The following is an 11641-nucleotide window of genomic DNA, read 5'->3' on the forward strand; positions in this document are numbered from 1 at the left end:
CCCCCTTATCAACCCCTCTGCAGCTAGGAGAGTTTCCCGGTCGTAACTGACTATAATGGGACATAAGCTGACTTGGTCTGAACAAGGAGCAATCCAAAGCAAGACAGGGAAAATTATACAGTCAAGTCCCCTGTTCTGTTAGAAAGAACTATCATTAGAATAAAGTAGAATACTACATTTTTAACATACCCAAAGGCTTTCTCCTACCAAGTGTTAGTGTTCTCATTATTCTCCATATATAAAAAAACAGAAAACAACCTCCAAAATATGGTATGAAGAACTAACAGTAAGAAGGACAGGGGGCATTGGAATAAATTATGAAGTCTGTGGTCAAGTTTTTTACTCTTTAAATGTTCATTTTCTTTCTCAAACTCTCTCTGTATCTCTTTCACTCTCTTTCATTTTCATGAACTTGATTTGAATGCTTCTGTCTGTAAAAGGAGAGGAAAAAAAATCAGCTTTCAATTACACCAAAGCCTGAAGACAGCTATTAAACTGCTCTACCTGTGTCCATTATAAATTCAGTCTCTCCCTTCAGCAGATTTCAGTCAATATTTTATATACTTTATTAAGTGGTGATTTATTAAGAAGATGGTATATATCATTTCTTATCCATAGTATCTATTTTCCAGATATTGTTCAAAATCTCTAGTTCTCTTCTTCATTAAAGACTCATATCCATGTCAGTTATCATTTTTCTTCATTTATCAACACAAATCGTAAGTAACATAGTCCTACTTACCCCACTCTCCTAAACCAAAATCTTCCATCAAACAAACTCTGTTGCCCTCTTGAACTACTTTTCTATTTCTTTTTGTTCTTTCATTATCAGGGTTTCTAATAAAAATGTGCTTCAATAAACTAATAGCTAACATTTACTTGAGTACTTATGAACCTGGAATTATGCTAAGAACTTTTACACATATCATTTGATTTAGTCCTCATTATCAGCTTTAAAATTGCAATTATAGATATTCTACATATCAGAAACCAAGGCACAGAGGATGTAAATAATCATCTTAAAGTTTCACTTTTAGTTGATGCTGATACTGGGATTGTAACCAAACTCTGATTCTGGAGACTAACTTATGGATCAATTTTCAAATTTAGTTTTACCGCATATTCTATGGTTAATGAATTTTCATTCCTGTTTTAATAGACACCCTATGGAAAGCAAAGTTTCTAAAATTCCAGTGTAGAGAAAGAAAAATAATTTTCCTTAAATCCTTTGAAGTCTTATCTGAGACCCTGTAATAAAATTCCTATTAACAAAAGAAAAAACAAGCTCATTATTACATATACCCCATGTATATATGAAAGTATCCAAGGGAAAAATGAGTAACTCCTTGACGTAGCTTAGAACTCAGAATTATACATCACCATAAGAAGGAAGAGGAGAGGAGCTGTAGACCATTTGTCTGGGTAGGATGTCTACTTCTCTTCTCCTCTTCTATGAAAAATCTAATCGACTGGTTAAGGAAACTTCCAGGGAGAGGGGAATGACATTTGAATTGCTGTTTTGCATCAATTTATAAGCAGATAAGGTCATCCTAAGGTTAAGCTTCTCTCTGTATTTACTGTTTTCTTCAAGTGCCTATATATAAAAAAAAAAAATCAATATGTCAAAGCCACATGTCTAAGGGTGGCATGATCTGAACACCTAAAATCATAGGTATTTTGGGGTCACATAATCTGCTGCCTTTAACCAGTAAATGTCTTCAAGATGAATTCAGTAAAATTTTGCCATTATGCATCCTAGCTCAAATTTTTGTATCCTTGACCAAGTTTTTCCTTCTTGGCATTTCGTGTTTCTGATAAATCTTCTAACATTAAGTGTGCTGATACTAAGTATCCTTAAATAAGCATTGTTTCCTTCCCCTCAGGTTCCTTTCTCTTTCTACTTATTTCTCTTCTTCAGACTACACTTAAAAAAAAAAACAAAATCCCCATTTTTCTCTATGCATTTGAGCTTGTGATTTCATTGGCATTTCTGATTCAAAATTACTTACATGTGCTAATCCTCAAAATTATTTGTCAAGCTCTTATAGATTTTCTGAGCCTTAATATGATATTAGTTTAGCTTTGTTGAACACTTATAACACAGAGTAAGTCCACTGCTGTTCAGTCGCTGAGTTATATCTAACTCTTTGTGACTGCTTGGACTGCAGCACACCAGGCCCCTCTGTACTCCAAACTACAGAGTTTGCAGAGTTTGCTTCTAATTCATGTCCATTGGGTTGATGATGCTAACTAACCATCTCACCCTCTGGTGTCCCCTTCTCCTTTTGCCTCAAGATTTTCCAGTATCATGGTCTTTTGCAATGAGTCAGCTCTTCTTATCATGTGGCCCAAGTATTGGAACGTCAGCATCAGTCCTTCCAATGATTATTCAAGGCTGATTTCCTTTAGGATTGACTAATGTCTCTGCATTTTAATACACTGTCTAGCTTTGTTATAGCTTTCCTTCCAAGGAGCAAGTGTCTTTTAATTTCATGGCTGTGGTCACTGTCCATAGTGATTTTGGAGCCCAAGAAAATACAATGTCACTGCTTCCACTTTTTACCCTTCTATTTGCCATAAAGAAATGGAACTGGATGCCATGATCTTAGTTTTTTGGTTTATTTTTTTTGACATTGAGTTTCAAGTCAGCTTTGTCACTCTCCTCTCTCATCCATCAAGAGGCTATTTAGTTCTTCTTCACTTTCTGCCATTAGAGTGATATCATCTGCATATCTGAGGTTATTAATATTTCCCCCAGAAATCTTGATTCCAGTTTGTGATTTATCCAGCCTAACATTTAATGTGATATACTCTGCATATAAACTAAATAAGCAAGGTGACAATAGATAGCCTTGATGTACTCCTTACCCAGTTTTGAATCAGTTCATTGTTCCATATCCAGTTCTAACTGTTGTTTCTTGACCTGAATACGGGTTTCCAAAAAGATAGGTAAGGTGGTCTGGTACTCTCATCTCTTTAAGAATTTTCCAGTTTGTTGCGATCCATATAGTCAAAGGTGTTAGTGTAGTCGGTGAAGCAGAAGTAGATGTTTTTCTGGAATCCCCTTTCTTTTTCTATGATCCAATGAATGTTGATTATTTGATTTCTGGTTCCTCTGCCTTTTCTAAACCTTGCTTATACACCTGAAAATTCTCAGTTCACATACTACTGAAGCCTAGCTTGAAGGATTTTGAGCATTAGCTTGCTAGCATGTGAAGTAAAACAATTATACAGTGGTTTCAACATTCTTCGGCATTGCCCTTCTTTGTTCTTGAAATACAAACTGACCTTATCCAGTCCTGTGGCCACTGCTGTAGGTCTGAGAGTTTCCTAGATGCACCATGGTCAATCTTGTCTACTTGCCTTTTCCTTTGCCTCAATCAACTCTGATTTCCTGGCTAATTTCAAATTATTTTCAAGAATCAACTTTAAATGAATGTCTATCATTAGGCGTTCTTTCATGCCTAACTCTCTGTGTCAAGACCTCTTTCGGTCCAACAATATTTCCCCTTGATTCTTACTAATAAAAGCCCTGATTTTCTGTGTGCACATACCTCCCAGAATAGAGTAGATTCCCCTAGATCCTTTCAATTCAGGGGAGCTCATTTGCTGCTGATGCTACTGCTAAGTTGCTTCAGTCGTGTCCAACTCTGTGAGACCCCATAGACGGCAGGCCACTAGGCTCCTCTGTCCCTGGGATTCTCCAGGCAAGAATACTGGAGTGGGTTGCCATTTCCTTCTCCAATGCACGAAAGTGAAAAGTGAAAATGAAGTCGCTCAGTCGTGCCCTACTCTTAGTGACCCCATGGACTGCAGCCTACCAGGCTCCTCCGTCCATGGGATTTTCCAGGCAAGAGTACTGGAGTGGGTTGCCATTGCATCTGATGCTATTTGAATTAAAAATATGCAAGCAGTTGTGTGAGTTCTTCAAAATTTCTTTCACTGTACTCTTCGCAAATCTTTAAATTTGGACTAGTCCCTCTTAGTAAATTCATCCTTATTTTTGGCTAAAAAGCAGTCATGAAGTCTAGAAACTGAGCAGCCATGGGTCATGAGGCAGCAGCCAAAATGACAGACAAGCAAACCTTGCATCACATTCTCTCCATCATCTTACAGGCTTTATTTCCTTTATTTGTAACATTGTCTAACAGATTGAATCAGCTAGGGTAAGCCTATGATGCCACAGAGTGATCCAAGAGTAGTCAAGGCTATGGTTTTTCCAATGGTCATGTATGGATGTGAGAATTGGACTGTGAAGAAGGCTGAGTGCTGAACAATTGATGCTTTTGAACTGTGGTGTTGGAGAAGACTCTTGAGAGTCCCTTGGACTGCAAGGAGATCCAACCAGTCCATTCTGAAGGAGATCAGCCCTGGGATTTCTTTGGAAGGAATGATGCTAAAGCTGAAACTCCAGTACTTTGGCCACCTCATGTGACGAGTTGACTCATTGGAAAAGACTCTGTTGCTGGGAGGGATCGGGGGCAGGAGGAGAAGGGGACGACAGAGGATGAGATGGCTGGATGGTATCACTGACTCGATGGACATGAGTCTGAGTGATCTCTGGGAGTTGGTGATAGACAGGGAGGCCAGGTGTGCTGCTATTCATGGGGTCACAAAGAGTTAGACAGGACTGAGTGACTGAACTGAACTGAACTGAAACAACTTAGAAATTTATTTTGCACCCCTCACATAATTCACAATGGCAGTTCAGATCCAGGGCAAACACTGCCTTCAGTGGGTTACCCTAGCATGTAACCTTGAGTAAAATCTAGAATATAACAGTATGTGCCATTGCGCATATTTGACCAGTGCAGTCACAACATGCCCATCACCAGGTTTTTCTGCTGCTGCTAAAGCACTTCAGTCGTGTCCGACTCTGTGTGACCCCAAAGAAGGCAGCCCACCAGGCTGCCCCGTCCCTGGGATTCTCCAGGCAAGAACACTGGAGTGGGCTGCCATTTCCTTCTCCAATGGAGGAAAGTGAAAAGTGAAAGTGAAGTCGCTCAGTCGTGTCCGACTCTTAGTGACCCCATGGACTGCAGCCCACCAGGCTCCTCCGTCCATGGGATTTTCCAGACAAGAGTAATGGAGTGGTGACCAGGCCTAATCTCTTCTTTAGCATAATACAAATGCGTCAGATGGCTCTACCTAATTCTAAATAAAATTTAAAAATTCAGGTCCATGTATCCTAAGGAAGAAAGAGGATGGATTTAGGAACCTAGCTAGTGCTGTACGGATTGTGTGATGTATCCTTTGTCTTATTTACTATTTTATTTTTATCTCACTCCAAATACGATTGAGAACTTCATAAAGGCAGAAATTTTTTTAAAGTAGTGTACCTCGTGTCTAGAATACTACCAGAAACATAGTATTTAAACAATTGATATCTGCTACATAAATTGATCAATAAATTAATTAATACATTGTCTGCTGCTGCTGTTAAGTCACTTCAGTCACTTCTGACTCTATGCGACCCCCTGGACACCAGCACACCAGGCTTCTCTGTCCACGGGATTCTCTAGGCAGGAATACTGGAGTGGGTTGCCATTTGCTTCTCCAATACATTGTCTAGCTTTGTCGATGTTTCAGACATCTACATACTGGAATTTAGATGTAGTAAGTTCCAGTTTTAGAGTCTTAAGACAATGGGTGGACTAATAAAAGTCACTTTAGACATCTTAGAGATGTTTTTGTGTTATGAGCTCTTTTGGTTGATGCCATATGAAATTAATTGTCTTCTTAGAACATCCTGAAAAACTTTTGATGGCATTAAAATTCAGTTATTTTGATATATCCATTAGAAACATCCTTTTAAATTGCATTATAATCTGGAAACATATTTTAATTAAATGAAAAATGTTTCATTGTGCTCTTAATTTAAACTATCCAGAAAAAATGCTTAGACATTAAACTGCTAATGCTTTGTTTCCCAGAATTGCTATTATTATTTATTATTAGAGTAGACCGTCAGTAATTTACACTAATAACTGAGAGACTCACCAGAGATTACTGAATTTGGTAAATTAGTTAGTGAAAAAATAAATATGAAAAACATCAACACTGCAGTACCGCAAAATGTGCTTTATTCATTATTTTGATAAGTGTAGTTTAATTATAATTAGCTATGGTAATGTTTCACAGTATGCTAATAAACACATTGCCATATTTTATGAAATTAATGAAATCTTAGAAGAAAAAATGTTTGCTAAACTAGTACCAGTTTTTGGAGAAAAGTATAAATCTGTGATTTAGTATATTTTGTATTATTTTTAGTCCAGAAAAAAAATATATCTTATATGTGATGTTGTTTTGGTCATTCCGACTGCTTGCCATCTGTATCCTTTACTAGAAAATAAAGTTCATGGGAGTAGAGCTGCCTTGATTCATACATATTGAACATGTTATGTACAGATATGTATTAAATATATATTGTATATGTATTTAAATTTATAAATGGAAAGATTTCACTGCAAATTTGGTAGCCCTAATAACTTTTAATATACATTCTGATCTTTGATCATCTGTACTTTTAGAAGTCATAGGGGAAACTTAAATGTTTATTTCCATTTTTTGTGATCTCTGATCGCTTATTTTTTAATGTCAAGATACATATTTAAAAATACTAAAATACTAAAATATTTGACTTTATACAAAATATCAACGAAATAAAATAAATATCAAGTAAAAATGATAAAATAGGCAATGAAATCTTTGTAACATATGTAGCAATGAATTGATGTAGAATGTAATGATCTCCTGTAATCAAAGAGAAAGATAATGAAAAAGAAAAAAATATTCCAAAATATTAACAATAAATGCACAGAAATGTTAGTGGAAAGTTAACTAAGTTTTCTCATTTTGTAGCTTTAAATGTTTTCAATATAAAACAAAAATAATTACCTTTATTCCCCAAAATAGCAAAAATAAAACAAAATGAAAACAACAGCATTAGAAAAGATAAAGAGAAATGAGAATTTTTATCTGTTTGGGAAATTCATTAATTTTAGGATACTTTAGAATATCTATTTATAATTTAATATACATATACTTTTGATTAGTAGTTTTGCTTTTAAAAATGATACTGCCAAACTTTAGTATTTATGCCTAAAACTTATTTTTACAAAGGTGTTTATATTGTGTATTAGAGCAAAATAATGAAAACAATTTAGATGCTCATCAGTTAGTACATGTTTTTAAACTATTTTTCCAGTTTTATTGAGATTTATTTAAAATACGATATTGTGTAAGGTTAAAGTGTACAACAATGTGTTGATTAATCTATTGCAAAATGATTACTATCATAGTATTACCTATCAACTCCTCTTGTCACAGAGTTACCATTTGTGTGTGTTTGTGTGTGTTGGGAACATTTAAGATCTACTCTCTCAGCAAGTAAATGTTTAATTATGGCATATCCAACATTACAATGTATGGTGCACTGTGCCTATTCAATAAGAGTCAGTGATTATTATTAATCAGTAAAATGTTCCAATTTAGTCTAACATAAGCTATCAAATTTTTTGTTTGCTATTTATAAACATGAGATTGTATGAAAGTTCAAAATCTTACTTTCTCTATTGAAACAATCCCTGAATAGATTTATACATGAAATGTGAACACAATTCTACAAGGCTTTTTTTGTAAAAATTGGCAACCTGATTCTGAAATCTGTATAGAAATGAAAATTACTGAAATAATAGCCCAACAACTTTGAAAAGGGATCAAGGTTAGAAGGATTTATATTACCCAATTTTAGCACTTATTATAAAACGATAATATTGAAGCACAATGACAGACAAATAAATGGAAGTGATTCTAAAAATAGATTTACATGTAGATAGTCATTTGATTTTTGACAAAAGTTCAAAAGCAATTGAATGGATAAAGGGTCGTCTTCAAAAATGATACTAAAACAATTGAATAGTCATATACTCCCAAAAAAGAAATTTTCAATCTACACTTCATATTATATAAACATTAAATGTCAGGCTATCCCTCAATAAATTGAAAACATTTATTATGTAAAAGCCCTAATGTGGAATCTTTATTATTATTTTGTTACTGAGGTGTTCCAATTGATACACTGGGGAAAAAGAAAGGCAAAATTCTCCACAATTTTATTTTCCTTTTATTATTATTATTACTGAAGCCTGAGAGAAGAATAGTTTTAGAAATTGAGAGCAGGGCCCTGATCACTGCAGAACTGGCAGGGAGAAAACAAATAATTTCAATTGCATTCAGTTCAGTTCAGTTCAGTTCACTCATTCAGTCATGTCCAACTCTTTGCGACTCCATGAATTGCAGCACGCCAGGCCTCCCTGTCCATCACCAACTCCCGGAGTTCACCCAAACTCTTGTCAGTCGAGTCGGTGATGCCATCCAGCCATCTCATCCATTCTTGACACGTTTTCCTCCTGCCCCCAATCCCTCCAAGCATCAGAGTCTTTTCCAATGAGTCAACTCTTCGCGTGAGGTGGCCAAAGTATTGGAGTTTCAGCTTTAGCATCAGTCCTTCTAAAGAACACTCAGGATTGATCTCCTTTAGAATGGATTGGTTGGATCTCCTTGCAGTCCAAGGGACTCTCAAGGGTCTTCTCCAACACCACAGTTCAAAAGCATTAATTCTTCGGCACTCAGCTTTCGTCACAGTCCAACTCTCACATCCATACATGACCACTGGAAAAATCATAGCCTTGACTAGACGGACCTTTGTTGGCAAAGTAATGTCTCTGGCTTTTCAATATGCTATCTAGATTAGTCATAACGTTTCTGCCAAGGAGTAAGCATCTTTTAATTTCATGGCTGCAGTCACCATCTGCAGTGATTTTGGAGCCCAAAAAAATAAAGTCTGACACTGTTTCCACTGTTTCCCCATATATTTCCCATGAAGTGATGGGACTAGATGCCATGATCTTCATTTTCTGAATGTTGAGCTTTAAGCCAACTTTTTCCCTCTCCTCTTTCACTTTCATCAAAAGGCTCTTTAGTTCCTCTTCACTTTCTGCCATAAGGGTGGTGTCATCTGCATTTCTGAGGTTATTGATATTTCTCCTGTCAATCTTGATTCTAGCTTGTGCTTCTTCCACCCCAGCGTTTCTCATGATGTCCTCTGCATATAAGTAATAGCAGGGTGACAATATACAGCCTTGACATACTCCTTTTCCTGTTTGGAACCAGTCTGTTGCATTAGCCATACCAAAGATTACTAAAGGACTCTTTGAACTTGTAAAGGTGATTGTTTGAACATCAAACACTGTTCTCATTTATAACTAAGACACAGTAGGGAACATAGCTGACTGTTTACATGGCCACATAGTGGGAACTCTTCTGTCATAAGAACCTAGTTATAAAAACTGACAGAAACTTTTTTTTAAACTGCAGAAGATGCAGCTAATTTAGAAATGACAGTCAAGTTCCAAAATAAAAGTACACTCTTGTTGAAGAATGCGAGTCAGCAGCTTGAACTCAAAATTTACAAGAGGTAGCAACTGAAAGTAACTCTGTGAGATGACAAGATGTGTAAACAGGTGTGAACTGTGTCACAAGTCTCCATACTTCTCTAGCAAAAGCATGTTTCTGTGAGACCGTGCAGTTTTACCACCAGGACTGAAAGAGGTTACAGGTGTCAGTTAAAGAAAAAGACAGACTTTGACACTTCTGAAAATAATTCCAAGGAAGTATACTGCACAGATTTTCTCCTCTCATTCCCCATTGCTTCTTGCCTCTGAAAGTGAAATAAAATTATACATTATGAAGATGTTTATGTAACATAGCTAAAGATGCTTATGTAACGTAGCTAAAGATGCTTGAATCTGTAGCCCAGATTTAAAATATTTAGTTATTGGTTTATTTTCTATTTACTGAGTGTTAGGAGGAACTAATATTTGTATGTTTACACTTTGAAATAGAAAAGACTCTTTCTTGGACCTCCATACTGTGTAGGCTTCAAAAGTCTAGGAAAGCTAACATTTTTTGATTCCCTATATACATTAAAAACTCAGAAAGTACCTCTATTTTATTCACATTTTACCACTTCATCTACATTCCTTTTTCACATTAGCAACATTTCAGCAACATTGTCATTCTATTGAAGAACAGTTCATAAAACATAAATATAAACATAATAAACACAATAATATTTCCTGAAGTTTAAAACATTCAAACATAAAATAATCTGTATTTCAAAACCAATTTATTTGAAATACTCTTTCAAAGATAAAAATTTCAGCAATATAATAAACATCCTTTGAGGTTAAAATAATGCTTGATTGCAAATTTTCACCATTCCTGGCCACTGTTTTCTACCAGTCAGAAAGTCACTTAATGTTTTCTTAAAATTCTCTGGTACCTGGCTTTATGGTCTTTCCCATTACCTCAATTCTTACCATCACCCTTGACAACAACTAAGGGTTTTTCTCTTAACCTATCTTTATCTATCTTACCTTTTAAAATGGAAATTTGAACATCATAGTTAATGATGAAAATCTTTCATTTTTCTCTTTGCTTCATGTGTTACTCCTAGCCCAGTGTATCTTTGGTATAAGCAGAAATTTCTTTACCTGACTTCTCTTTATTTTTTTTTATTATTATTTTTTACTTTATCCTTTTTGTGACTTCTTTCTGGCTTTCATTTGGTCTCTATTAATCCTGGATGCTTTGGTCACTCCCTTACATATTCTTCAAGTCCTTTTTCATTGTTTCTCAATCACTGTTAGTCCACAGAAATTTTGTTTGGAATTCTTCTTCCTTCATTCTTTCCTCCCGTATTTGACATCCTGATACAGCCAGCACAAAATAAACACATAATCTTGAATACCACCATTAGAAGAAATTCATTGTTTCCTAGCTTTAAATCCATTGTTTCTGAGCCTTAAAATCTTTCAAGGATTTTTTCATGTTCTCCCACTCAACTACCTCTCTTATTCTTCACAGAAGAGTTGTATACCTTCCCCACTCTCCTCAAATTCCTTATCCCACCGAACTGTGCTCAATCTCAGTATAAAATCTCTACAATTTCCTAGTACTCAATGTGTTGAACAATCTACTAAGCTCTCTATAAATATCACCTCATTTCATCCTCTCAATAGTCTGCTGAAGAGGCTTTATTATTATCACTGTACTGAGAGTAAACTGAAGATGAGAGTGATAGAGTAATGTCAAGATTCTATAATGAATGATAGTTGAAGCTTGAATTTGAACTTGCAACCTCTTGATCTTAAATGCCTCCTTCAGCAGAAAAAATAACTTGCTCTGAAATTACTGAGAATTGAGAATCCATTAGATGAGAATTGTCTTCTGCATTTCCATTTTAAATGCATTTGGTGGTTTATATTTTCCACTTTCTCACTTTGATATTGTCAAACTCTTCTACTTTTTGAGTTAATGAGAACCTAACATTACCCTCTTCTGCCTATATAAAAGATGCTTCTCTTTTGTATAATCCACTTTCTCATCTATGGCTTCAGTGATAGGAATCATTTTTTTTTCTATTTAATTCCATAACATCTATTGTGAATGCTGAGTTTTGCTTTTACACACACATGTACAAGTTCATATACACCCAAAGATCTACTGAATCTGCCTTAAGTAATATAATGCTTGTGTCTAACTACCCAGTTAATCAGTAAATTCACACCCTTTT

Source organism: Capra hircus, chromosome 6 (genome assembly GCF_001704415.2).
Source record: "Capra hircus breed San Clemente chromosome 6, ASM170441v1, whole genome shotgun sequence".
NCBI classification, from domain to species: domain Eukaryota; kingdom Metazoa; phylum Chordata; class Mammalia; order Artiodactyla; family Bovidae; genus Capra; species Capra hircus.